At 43.4% G+C, this 13384-nt stretch overlaps 1 non-coding gene and 1 pseudogene across 1 annotated transcript; both read left to right on the top strand.

Moving 5' to 3' along the window:
* Nucleotides 1-6158: 6158 nt before the first annotated feature.
* Nucleotides 6159-6293, top strand: LOC138223529 (U2 spliceosomal RNA; annotated as a pseudogene).
* Nucleotides 6294-12897: 6604 nt separating this feature from the next.
* LOC138223489 (U2 spliceosomal RNA) lies at nucleotides 12898-13089 on the top strand. The gene has a single exon (XR_011181910.1). It is a non-coding gene; the product is annotated as a U2 spliceosomal RNA (small nuclear RNA).
* Nucleotides 13090-13384: the final 295 nt, after the last annotated feature.

Below are 13384 nucleotides of genomic sequence, written 5' to 3'. Positions count from 1 at the left end.
AAAGTTATAAATGCAGACGCTCCCTCGGTGTGCTGCTCTGGTACACCGGCTCTTACACAGTGCCTGTCAGCCGTAAGCGTTACAATATACATACCCAACACTGCTTGTACCCATCTGTCATGCAAATAAAACACCTTGAATTGAATTGAATTGAGGGGATAGGGGGGGAATACTAAAGCCAATACTGGCTCAATACCCTCAATGGGCTTTGACGTGCTAATGCGTTGGTTTAACAGTCCGGGTGTGGCAAGCTTCCAATGTCAACTCGACTCGATTGGAAGACAATGAACATATTTTAGCCCTAAATGAATTAATAGCAAACATGGTTTACATAAAATACATTTTTCCAAGAAAGTTTAAAATAATACGATCTATAGTTGATATCTGAGCCTACTGGAAATATAAAGGAAAAGCATTTTCAGAGAGCAATCACGCTGTGTTTATGTAGAAAAAGCGATTAGGTTTATGAGCAATCTAATTACCTATTCGCTTAAAACTCTATATAAAATAAAGTTTATTTAGAGATGAATGATCAGTGTCGCAGTTTAAATAATTTTTGTAGGAGGGCTTGGACAGATTCCAAGTGCATTTTTGCAATTTACGTTGCATTGTCCAATGTTCTGTTGTAATACAGGCTAGAATACAGTTAGTCTAAGCTTTATCAGCTTATTTAAAATACATTTTTTGAATCCCCGGCGGAACACACTCCATAGGAATCAGTGCTTTTATACAGTATATCGCCTTTAAACACATATATTTAAACACGCGTTTACGATTTAAATCAAAACGTGATTCAAATCAATATAAATTTATATTTTGTAACGCATAGATGACTATTCATTGTTATTAAAAAGACTTAAATTCGATCATGTCGTGATATTTAGAAATATAAATTTGTTTGGTGCGAGTGAGGATTTATTTAATCTCTGACCAAGGGAAACGTTTCATCTTTTCAAAGAAATGTTTGTTAAAAAAAGTCATAGTTCCATGGGATTCAATCACAGACCATGTGACATGGGAGTCAGGAAACTAACACACAGCGCCACCAGATTTAATAACGCAATAAAAATGCTATAAAATAATGTGACTAGGCACAGAAAAAGTTTACAGCACAGTACAATAATAAATGCTGACCATGACTTTAGAAGCATAAATTACCTTACACTCAATTTAAACACAAGCTATCTTTCTGTATGAACCTCTAAGCTGGTTCATACAGAAAATGTAGAAATGCATTAGCCTGATTATGATTAAAAAACACATAATTAAACACGCGTTTGCGATTTAAATCAGAACACGATTTAAATCAATATAAATGTTTATATTGTAACGCATACTGTCCAGCCTCCATTTCTCTATAAAAATTTACTCTGTTGCACACACACACAATAGAAGCAGGAACCGCTGTCAGAAGGGAAGAAGGTGACTATTCATTGTTATCAAAAATGACTTAGAATCGATCATGTTGCGATATTTTGAAATATAAAAGTCAATTGATTGTCCATAATATCGCTATTCTATTTTTTCGAAGAAATGTTTGTTAAAAGAAAACTCCAGCATCAGCTGGATTTGAACACACAACCTGTGCGTTGTTAGTCACGCACCTAGACCAGTAGGCTACAAGACAACTCGCATGAACAGGGAGGCGAAACAGCCCTACACAGCCCTGTCGCAGTACACGAATATAATCATACCGTTATTAAATTCTTTAGATACGCGATTCCATATTATATTCCCTATTAATCAAATTCATCTTGCGTCATGATACGCGATACCGCAGCCAATTACCTGCGGTACGTGTCTGTACCGCTCACTTTGAATGGCTGCATCTGTATGTTGTCTATTTAGAGCTCCTCCTCGATCATCTGAGGGAGGATCCGGCAGTGAAGGCGATAATGGTCCCTGGCAGCGGCGGGAAGGAGGCAAAAGGTAGCAGCGTATGCTGATGATGTCACTCTGTTCCTTGGCACAGAAGAAAGCTTGGAAAGGGTGTTGGGTATTATCAGGGATTTCTCTGTGGGGACTGGAGCTCAATTAAATGAAGCAAAGAGCACAGTAAACTTTTTCGGAGTATGGAGGTACAGGCCAGAATGGACAGGGGGTCTTGCAGTGGTGTCTGGCCTGGTGAAGATTTTGAGAATCCTCTTTCACACCACGGATTCTGCAAAATTGAACTGGGAAGACAGATTGCTGAAAGTTAACCACAAGATGGGGATGTGGCATAGTTGAGCACTTACCTACATAGGTAAGGTTCTGGTTTTGAAGGTTGACGTTCTGCCATTGTTCTTGTATCTGGCGGCCGTTTTTCCTCTGCCTGTGAGGAAAAGAAGAGAAGTAACTAGGATGATCTTCCGCTTCATAAAAGAATAAAGAGAGTGAACATGTCCTGGCCAGAGGGAGGCAGAGGAGTCCCGAATGTCCCTGTATTTCTTCAGCTGGATTGTGTTTTTGTGTCACATCTGTGTATAGTTTTGTCCAGTAATCCACCGCACCTACAGATGCAGCCATTCCAAACAAGCGGGCGATACCACATTATTTTCCAGTGTGCTTGACGCAGTATACCGCAAGTTACGGTGTTAATACCGTATATTCTCGCAAAGCGCCGCATGAAACCGCATTTTACCGCAAATAAAATAATAGTATCCTGAATTTCCACAAGGTGGAGCTAATAAAGCTCAACCTCTCATGTTTGAGCTGTCGCCATCAAAGTCTTTACCGTAGATATTACTAATAGTATTTACAGTATAATGAATGACCTTGGACAAGCTGTAAACTCAAAGTATTGCCCTGGTCCACATTCTTTTTTTCATTCACCTTTGTAGAAGTAACACCACAGCATTCCGTTGATCCAATCATGCATTTGTTTCCAATCATGCAAATTACAGTAATTTTTGAGAATCTCCAATTCACAATGCTTTTCACATGCTCATAGAAGAGATTGATTTAGGAACATGTATACTGTACTGTATACAGTATGTATATGTATATTTAATGTCTTTACTGTGTCCATTTAAGTATTGAATATTTATATGGAATTTTACTATAACGTGTGAAATCCATAAACGATATTAGTTTTGGAACATAAACATACAGTATGTAAACTGTATATGGCTGGTCTTGGTACTTTAAAGAAAAAATACACACCAGTATTCCATTTCTCCCTAAACATTTTAAGCATCGAAGTCTTTAACCAACGTGAAATAACGTGTATAAAAAGTGGTAGTTTTAAGCTTTTCTGCGAATACGCTCGATACTGGAGTCAACAAGCATACTTTTAGAATTTGATTAATAGGGAATATAATGTGGAATCGCATATCTAAAGAAATTAAAAACGATATAATTTGGTTTCTGTCAAAGCGCAATGAAACCTATAACTTGATTCTTATGGACGCCCAGTCCTGCCAGGGATTAAAGAAAAACATGGAATCGCGTATCTAAAGAAATAACAGTATACAGTAACTATGTTCATGCACAAACAGTAGCATGTTACATTATTAATTTGGGTGTCTCCTCTTGCCAGAAAGCACTAAATTGCATTTTGAGTGCGGTTTTGGACTTTTTTTAAATGACAACCCATACATAAGCTGATACTGTTTAGACTTTTAATTATTTTAAACTGTATTACAGCAGCACAATGTGCTTTTTTACGAAACCTCCTAGAGTAATGAAATGTCTTGTGTTGTACAGCTTTTCAGCTAAATACTGTATATTTATCACTTACGCCTGACATAAGAGGTGCCAGATAAAAACCGGTTGAACAGCTCTGTTGGAAGTTTCGTGAAAAAGGAGGTTTCGTGAAAAAGCTGCAGGAGTGCCAATCGTAATCGTTTTTATTTTTAATCGTTCAATGCAGATGGCTGGTGGCATGTTCCATAAGAGTACGGTAATTAAAAACCATTAATACTTTCAGTGGAGTTTAAATAAAGTTGATGTTTTATCTAGGGGCTGCTCGCCTGCGTCTGAATAGTGACTTCTAAACTGTGAAAACATGTGTCTGTCTTTCCGTAGGGGGAAGGGAATCTGATCTGCAAGGCCCTTTGGCTACAAAAGTAAAAAGAAGGCGCTCACTCTCTCTCTCTCTTTTGATTATTACATCCAAGAATCAAAAATGACAGAATAAACATAATAACGACCAACCAACAAAAACAACCATATAAACATAATACCAACCAAAAACATAGATAACAACCACAATACAAAATCAAATATATCAAACCATTAAAGCAAAACCGTCCTCCAAATATAAAAAAATCTCAATATCTTCGAATTATTCGAAATACAAACCAAAAACAGCCCACAAACTCTCAAATTCTTCCAATTATCATAACCCTGCCCTTTATGCAAAACCAAACCCTCCTCCCATCCCAGTTTATCCTCTTTATCATAAACAAAATCCACCTCAATTTTCAACATAAAGCATTACACAAAATCAATACCTCAACACTCCATACTCAACGATAATTCACAAACAGCCAGAACATGTAACTCCACATTCCCAAATAGATCTCATTTCCATAGCCCCGCCCCTTATGCAAAACCAACATCCTTCCCCTGTTCTATTCAATTAAGCTTCCCCCTCTTTCACTTCTTTTTCCTCACCTTCAACCTTATCGCTCCCCTTTCACTCTCACCATCTGATTAAGAATGAATAAAAGCACTGTATTTTTGTCTGTGTGCTGACAAAGTAAGCACTCTCTCTCTCCGCTGGCATTTGTAATTGTTTTTATTTTAAAATAAATTTTAGCAAAGTCATGTATTTTAAAAATCTTAAGATTTCTATATTTATGTCTTTATTTAGTGGTTTCATTAGTGACAAAGCCTAAACTTTCTTGGAAAAATGTATTTTATGTAAACCATGTTTGCTATTAATTCATTTAGGGCTAGAATATGTTCATTGTCTTCCAATGAAAGAAGGGTTCCTTTTGCCGTAGTCGGGAGACATTAGAAGCTTGCCACGCCAGGACTGTTACACCAACGCATTAGCAAGTTAAAGCGATTTCATTGAGTTTCATGGGTTTTAAATAAAGGCGATTTAAACGTGATTTAAATCAATATAAATGTTTATATTGTAACACATAGGTGACTATTCATTGTTAAATTTGATCATGTTGTGATATTTAGAAATATAAATTTGTTTGGTGTGAGTGAAGTTTTATTTAATCTCTGACCCAGGGCAACGTTTTATTTTTTCAAAGAAATGTTTGTTAAAAAAAAAGTCATGGCTCCAGCTGGATTCAAACACGCAATGTGTGATGTGGGAGTCAGGAACCTAACCCACAGCGCCACCGGCAAGGTCACATGAGGAGTGTTGGAAAAAGCCCTACAAACATTATCAACAGACATCATACAGCGTGTACAATTCTTGTGTTGCGGTACATGAATATAATTATATCGTTATTAATTCCTTTAGATATGCGATTCCATATTATATTCCCTTTTAATCAAATTCTAAAAGTATGCTTGTTGACTTCGGTATCACGTTAGTTAAAGACTTCGATGCTTAAAATGTTTAGGGAGAAATGGAATACTGGTGTGTATGTTTTCTTTAAAGTACTGAGACCAGCCATATACTGTATGTTTATGTTCCAAAATTAATATCGTTTATGGCCTTCACACACATTACAGTATGCTCCTATTCTTTTTATGCTCAGCTACTAAGATTTCCCCTCAGTGGTAAAATTCCCTATAAATATTCAATACTAAAACGGGCACAGTAAAGATTTAAATCTTTCTACGACCGACCAACACACCACGAGTGCCCCTGTCAGTCAACCAATCACATACCTCGGTATTTTGCAAGGCCGTAGCCATTTACCTCCGGTACGTGTCTGTGCCGCGCACTTTGAATGGCTGCATCTGTATGTTATTTTTTTGTTCAACTATGGTTTCTGACAGTAATGCGACATCTGGCAACATGGACTCACAGTACTCCAAAAGTGGAACGGCTACCCCCTGCATTATCGTCACGCGGAACAGTGGCTCAAGTCACACCTGGAAGCCCGCCGAGGTACGATGTCTTTAAACCATAGGTTGCTGTACAAAACGGTGATGAAGACGGAGAGTGCAGCAATTGGTGTCTCTAATAAGATCTGGTCGCAGAACCAGCCCGGCAGGCTGGACAATATGTTGAAGGACTTAAATTGGTTGTGTGTGTGGGATTGACTTTTCGTGAGATCGGTTATGTATTACATATTAAACAGATTTTTGGAACAGGGAGCTGGATCAGGAGCTTGCTCCGTCCTCTCCACGCATTAGCCCGGTATTGCAGCGCCTCTGGGAATGGTGCACTACCTTCTCTCAGCGGTAAAAAGACAGACGTAGCCAGGCAGCCAGCAACCAAGCGAGGTGGACTGGAGCTCCTTCTTCTCCGGTCTCGTCTCATGTCCATCTGTATGTCTCTGTGTCTCTCTCTCCCCCTCCCTGTCTCTGTCGCCATCGCCGTCCTCCCTCTGCGCACTTTCCTGCGTCTCGACTTTCTCGGCAGCAGGCCGGCCCCCTTTTCGGCTCCCGTGCGTTTTCCCTCCCAAAAACTTTTTTCATCTTTTTTCCAGGGAGGTGGGCGGACGGTTGTGTGCCTGTGTGCCTGTGTCCGTCCTTGCAGGTGGGCCCCTTTCGACAGCCAGGCATTTTCCCTCAAAATAAGGAGGCCGGCCGGCTGGCGCCCCCTGCGGCTGTAGTCGTTGTCGGGCCGTTGACAGAAGATCAAAGGGCAGGGCCCCCGCCTGGGACTGGCAGGAAGGCAGGCAGCCAAGCAGGAGAGAGGGGGAGCAAGCGGAGCCCGGCTGTCCGGCAGTCGTGTGTGTACCGGGCTCCAGAGGCGTCGGCCTGCGCCGCTGTGCGCCAGCCAGACGCCCGCGCGCCAGCCTAAGGCCGGTGTTGGGCATCGCTTCTCGGCCTTTTGGCAAAGATCCTGATTTCGTGGCCTGACCACGGCTTGGGCTCTGAGCTGAAAGAGGGAAGGGGTGGATGGCGCGGCTTTTTCAAAGCAACGGCGATTTTTTCTTTGTGGCGGAAAGGATTCTGGCCACACTACACAGAATGGAGACAACTTCAATCAAGACCGCACAGCCAAGGCACACCGTGCAATTTGTGCTGTGAGAGGAGGCTTCAGGAAAAGAATTTGCTAAGAGAGACGCTTTTGAGGATGACGTCATTTTCAAGCATCTGCCTTTACAACCAGAAGATGCCTACTGCCTCCAGGATTTCCCAGGTAAAAAGATTTTTGACTTGTCAATTTCATCTTCGGATCAGTGCGTGAAAGTGTGGTCCATATTGACCACTCGCAGGCAAGAAGAACCCTTTGTTAACTTCCTTCTCGAGCCTCTGTTTGCACGTGAGTTGAGACCCATATGGGTACATGTGCTCAACCCATTTACACCAGAAGAAGATATTGTTAACTTTCTTAAAAGATTTGTTGACGTGCAAGATTCGAGAATAAAAGTGACGGATAGGAAGCAAGTCCGGAACAGGAAAAGAAAGTTTCTGGTACGCTTCAGAGCAGACCCCAATGCAGAGGATGGGCTCCTACACCCCCCTGCATCCTTTCCAATCGGAGGTTACCTGTACTACCCAGATCAACCCTTTGCATGTAGACGGTGTGGGCAGAAAGGCTACTATGCTTCGGACTGCGAAGCGGAGGTTTGCCGAACATGCGACAAAGTGGGTCACAGTACCTTGATGTGTAGAGCCAAGCCAAAATGTAATCTGTGCGGGGTCTCTGGGCACATCTACAAGGCGTGCCTGAAAAGAGCAAAGAGCTTCACTGCCGTTACGGGCGGCACGTCTGCAGCACATACGAACTTGGCTCGCCATGCAGAAGATACTGTAGCTGTGCCAGTAGAGAGACTGACACCGGTGTCGCTGGCCCCGGACACCATCGGGGAGGAGATGGGAGATGGAATCTGTGGAGGAGGAACAGGGGCACAAGGAGACGAACCACAGACAGACTACAACAGTACTTACCTTCACAGAAGTTCACCATGGCCAAGCAGAAACTTCGGATCCGGTGGGTGCAGAAGGGGAAGACGGAGGAGCCACGCTTAACCCGCTGGAACACTTGCGGACGTTAGTGGAGGAATCAAATCTGCCCACTGCGGAGAAAGAAGTGATAAACTGGGGAGAAAGCATGGAAGAAGCGGTGGCCATGGATACCACCCTCGCCAAGAAAGGTGGGAAAAGGAAGGCGGCAAGCCAACCACCCACCTTGGTGAAGAAACCGGGCAAAGACCCCCTGGAATTTTTTGAGGTGATGGCCATAGAACCGCTGTCCTAGACTGAGTTTTCACCACTAGGACCAGAGAGCGAGGTAGGTGTTGCGGGAGACCCCCCCCCCCATGTCAGAACTGGAAATGTCCCCCAGATCCTGTATTCCAGAAACAGAGACGACCCCAATTTCGGCAGAAGCCCAGAAGAACGCATGCAACCACGTATTGCCCTGCGGAGAGTCCACATATTCGCAGAGGTACCCCTGAAATTTAAGATGTTCTGCAAATGGGACGAAAAGGCTAACAAAATAGTCTGGCCTAAGACCTGTAACGAACAAATGCTATCTTGGGTAGGGATTGTGGTGCAGTGCAGACATTCTGGCGAGGAAATTACAAGGGATGCAATCAGACAGATGCTGCTAATAAGAAGATATTATTGGGTGATTTGGTTAAAGAATGGATAGCGGATAATGGCGAATTCAAAGAGATGTATGAGACTGGGGTACAAAGACACCCAAACATGGTGGTGAAGACTCTGGAAAGTCCTGTGCAGTTTCTAGAGCTCTGCACCTGGAAGAACGGAAACGTGCAGTATCCAATCCGGGCATCAAGCTTTCAGCGTGGGGTGAAGGCACTGGTGGGAGTGACAGTTGGCTGCAAACGGGTGGGAGGTAGAATAGAAAGCCTGTCCTTACAGGGACAAAGAGAGGCGTCAGTGCGTCAAGCCAAATGTTCTAATGCCAAATGTTGCGCCAGTACTCTGAGTCTCTGTAATATCCCCAATGTTGAAAATACTAACGTTAAACATTCGGGGATTAAGGAATATAGTAAAGAGGACGGCCTTTTTTTCCTACCTGAAAACCATGGTTTTCGACATCTGTATGGTGCAGGAAGTCCACCTAAAAGATGAAAGAGATGTTACACAGTTTACTCATGAGTGGGACAGAGGAGATTCTAGATGGAATATTGGAGGCATTCATTCCTCTGGAGTTGGAATTCTATTAGGTAACCACGATTTTATAGTGGAAAGATGCGTGAATGTAGTACCCGGGAGAGTATTGTATCTAGATATTTGTTTGGGTGAGAATAGTTTTCGGTGTGTGTGTGTGTATGCCCCGGCATTGACGTCTTTATGGGCAGACTTTTTTAAAGATCTATACCCTGTTTGCCTGACCAATAAGTGGATTATCATAGGAGGGGGACATTAATGTGGACCTTCAAGATAAGAAGGATCCAGGAGCAAGACAACTTAACCTTCTCCTAGCACAGTTTGGCCTTTTCGACTGCGCTTATCGGATCCAAAAGGAGAAAGCAGAGGCCACGTGGAGGAACGCCCAAGGTACTGTAAAACGTCTCGACTACATATTCGCCTCACTGGATGTACCCGTTGAGAAGGTGGTGGTAAAGCTGGTGGGTTTCTCAGACCATGCCCTAGTGGAGGCCCATTTCCCACATCTAAGGAGTCAGTTCAGGCGTGGGGTGTGGAAACTAAATACGGAGAACTTAAGAGAAGATGAATACGTTAGGTCAATGAGGTTTAAATTGCAAAAATGGTGGAAGGAGAGGAATCAGGCACCCCCCCTGATTGACTGGTGGGAACAGCTAAAGAAGAAAATCAGGAAAGAGTCTAGAGCTTATTGTCAAGCAAGACTCAAACGCGAACGGCAGAAAAGCAGGGTGTTACTGGAAAAACTAAATAACTTATTTTCCTCAATGTAATAAGGACATTCCAGTGAGCCCAGAAGTTATTGCAGCAGCTAAAGCCGAGCTGCGTGCTTATCATGAACAGAAAGCAAAGAGCTATCTGTTCAGAGCCCACGTGCAGTTTATACAAACCCATGAAACATGTTCCAGTTTCTTCCGTCGAATACGGCAAAGACAGAAACGCAGAGTGATGACTGGTGTACAGACCTTGGAAGGAAAAATTGTAGCCGGTAGAGAAGAGATGCTGGAAACTGTGAGGAACTATTACCAGCTTCTCTTCTCCCTAAAGCCAGTGGACAAAGCCATGGGGGCAAAGCTGCTTAGTAACATTACAGCAAAGATTCCCGTTAAATCTGGAGCCCCAGTTAGTTTTCAGGAACTTGGTGATGCCTTGATTGGCATGAAGGCTGGCAGGGTTCCAGGTAAAGATGGATTACCAGCCAAATTTTACCGTACGTTTTGGGACATCATAGGGCCAATCTTACTACAGGTGACGGAGGAAATCTTTCGCAGAAAGATTATGTGTGATTCAATGAGGGAGGGATTCCTCACGCTGTTGTATAAAAAAGGGTCTGCAACAGACCTTAAAAACTGGAGGCCGTTACAAATGTTGTGTGTTGATTACAAACTGATTGCTAAGGTGTTACTGAACCGCTTGAAAGGGGTTCTATCCCATGTGATCGGTTGGGACCAAATGTGCAGGGTTCAAGGTAGGTGTGCCAGCTGGACCCTCCAACTAGTGCAGGACGTGATCTCGTGGTCCGAAAGCAGGAACGTCCCGTTACTAATAGCCAGCTTGGACCTAGAAAATGCCTTCGATAATGTTTCACATACTTTCGGTTGGCGGATAATGGTGAAGATGGGGTTCAGCCCCGTTATGCTGGGCTGGTTAAAGATATTATATACACAAGTAGGCAGGAGGGTACTAGTAAATGGGCACCTGGGAGGGCTGATCCACCAAGATTCCGGAGTGCGCCAGGGCTGCCCCCTGTCCCCATTACTATTCGCACTGTACATGGAGCCTTACTCTCGGGCAGTCCAGAAGGAACCAATCATCGACGGGATCCTGGTACCTTGGAGTGGAGGAGAAAGAGTTAAGGTGGCGTTATATGCTGACGACGTCACCTTATTCCTCAGTTCTGACCTTAGCTTGCAGACAGCTCTAGACGTTTTTGAGAACTTCTCCCTCGCGTCAGGTGCAAAACTAAACAAAAGGAAAAGCCAGATCAAACTTTTAGGGTCAAGGAAAGAATAATTAGGACTAGCACATGTACTAGACATCTGCGAAGGGCCTCTTAGGATCCTGGGGGTGTTATTTACGGGGCAAGATGCCGCTCGGTACAATTGGTCCCAGAGACTTGAGAAAGCTCGGCTGCAGCTGACATACTGGAAAAACAAGCAGCTGTCCTTTGTAGGTAAAGTTTTGATTCTGAAGGTAGTGTTTTTGCCTGTGCTGGTCTACCTGGCTTCTGTGTACCCCATGCCCATGCGGTTTAATAGATAAGGGAAGTCTTTAAGTTTATGTGGGGGGTTATACGAGTATGTGCGCATGACATGTATCGCCCGGTGGAAGAAGGCAGACGGGGAGTTCCCAACTTCCCCGTCGAACTAAATTGCATATATGCGTCTGGCCTGTGTATAGCCCTGCATTCCCCAATCTCACACCCTTTTCAGTATTTTGTCAGATTCTGGCTATCAAGCCACATGCGCGCCCTGGCCCGTTGGTCCAACATGATGCCCCATGGAAACGACCTGCCATGAGATTACCGACACGCGACACACTGGCTGAAGCAACACCCTGAACTCAAAGACCATTAGATCCTGCTGAACCACAGACGGCTCTACATTGCAACAACCCAAGTTGAAGAGGCCGGCCTCGTAGGAGGTGTCCCCAACGAGGTCTGGCGGCGAGTCCAGCCCAGAGGGCTACGGCACCACCTAATGGACTTGAACTGCCTATCCGCCTGGGGTCATCTGGCAGTCCGAGAGGTCTTGTTCAAACACAAACTAACAAAGCAGCAGGAGTGTCTAAGAGCTGGGTGTCAGGCAGTGGAGTCGATCAGCCATGTGTTTTGGGACTGTAATTTTGCACAGCTAACCTGGAGCAAATGTGAAACCTTGTTTGCTAGTTTATCCCCCACTTTTCGTGTGCTTCCGGCGGTTGTATTGTATGGGATGAAGGTAGGAGGCAGGGCAAACACCAAGAGTTTTGTGTTGTGGCTGTTAATCAGTTTAATTAAATTTGAATTCTGGGATGTAAGGAATTTGTTGGTTAAAAGAGGAACGGTTTGTACTGTAGATGGGTTACATAAACAACTTTTACGGAATTTAAAAGGGTTGGTAGAGAGATATAAGAAGGTGGGGTTTCCATGCCGTGAAGGAAAAGTGGAAATCTATAGTGGACATTTGGGATTGGAGGTTAATTCCTTTGTAGTTCTTTGTGTTTCCACGACATGTAAATAGAGACCTGTTGTGAGATTTTGGGGGTGGGTACTTAATTTGCATAGGGGGGCATATGATAAATAGGGCCTGTGTTGTAAAATGTGTTATGTGTTTTTTAAATATGTTGCTTATTTTATGTTTGCATATTTGAATTTGATTGCTGGATTGTTTTGAGTGAGGGGAGAAGTTGTGATGGGGCGGGTTGTGTTTGTATAATGTGTGGGATTATGTTAATAAGGTGAGAAATTGTTGATTTAGCTGTGTAGTACTTTTGTTTTTGTGTTTGTTAGTTTGTGTATTCGAAGTTTTGGTGTTTTTGCATTTTGTAATAATAAAAAAAAATGAAAATACATTTTGCGTTCTTGATATTAGTACCCTTTATCTTTCTGTAAATAGTTATTTGATTTGTGACTTTGCTGTTTATGACCTGAGTTGCATTTTTTTGTATTAGTTACCCTTTCTTTCTGTAAATAGTTCCTGAATTTGTGAATTTGCCGTGTCTGACCTGAGTTGCTTTTTTGATATTAGTTATTCTTTCTTTCTGTAAATAGTTGATTTGTTACTTTGTAATAAAAAAAAACAAAAATCTGTTCTTATCAGTTTAATATCTGATACGTCCCCCATCGGGGGACCACATATTAAATGGATTTTTGGAACAGGGAGCTGGATCAGGAGCTTGCTCTGTCCTCTCTACTCATCGGCCTGGTATTGCAGCGCCTCCGGGAACGGTGCACTACCTTCTCTCAGCGGTGAAAAGAGACGTAGGAAGCAAGCGAGGTGGACTGGAGCTCCTTCTTCTCCGGTCTCGTCTCTCATCCGTCTGTGTGTCTCCGTGTCTCTCTCTCCCCCTCCCTGTCTCCGTCTCCGTTCCCGTCCTCCCTCTGCGCACTTTCCCGCGTCTCGCCTTTCTCGGCAAGCAGGCCGGCCCCCTTTTCGGCTCCCGTGCGTTTTCCCACCAAAAAACGTAGTCTATACACCTTTTTCTTTTCTTTTGGGGAAGCAGGCAGGTAGGTGTGTGTCCTTGTGTCCCTCCC

The sequence above is a fragment of the Lepisosteus oculatus genome, chromosome 16 (genome assembly GCF_040954835.1).
Source record: "Lepisosteus oculatus isolate fLepOcu1 chromosome 16, fLepOcu1.hap2, whole genome shotgun sequence".
Lineage (NCBI taxonomy): Eukaryota > Metazoa > Chordata > Actinopteri > Semionotiformes > Lepisosteidae > Lepisosteus > Lepisosteus oculatus.
This window is presented reverse-complemented; position numbering and strand designations above follow the sequence as displayed.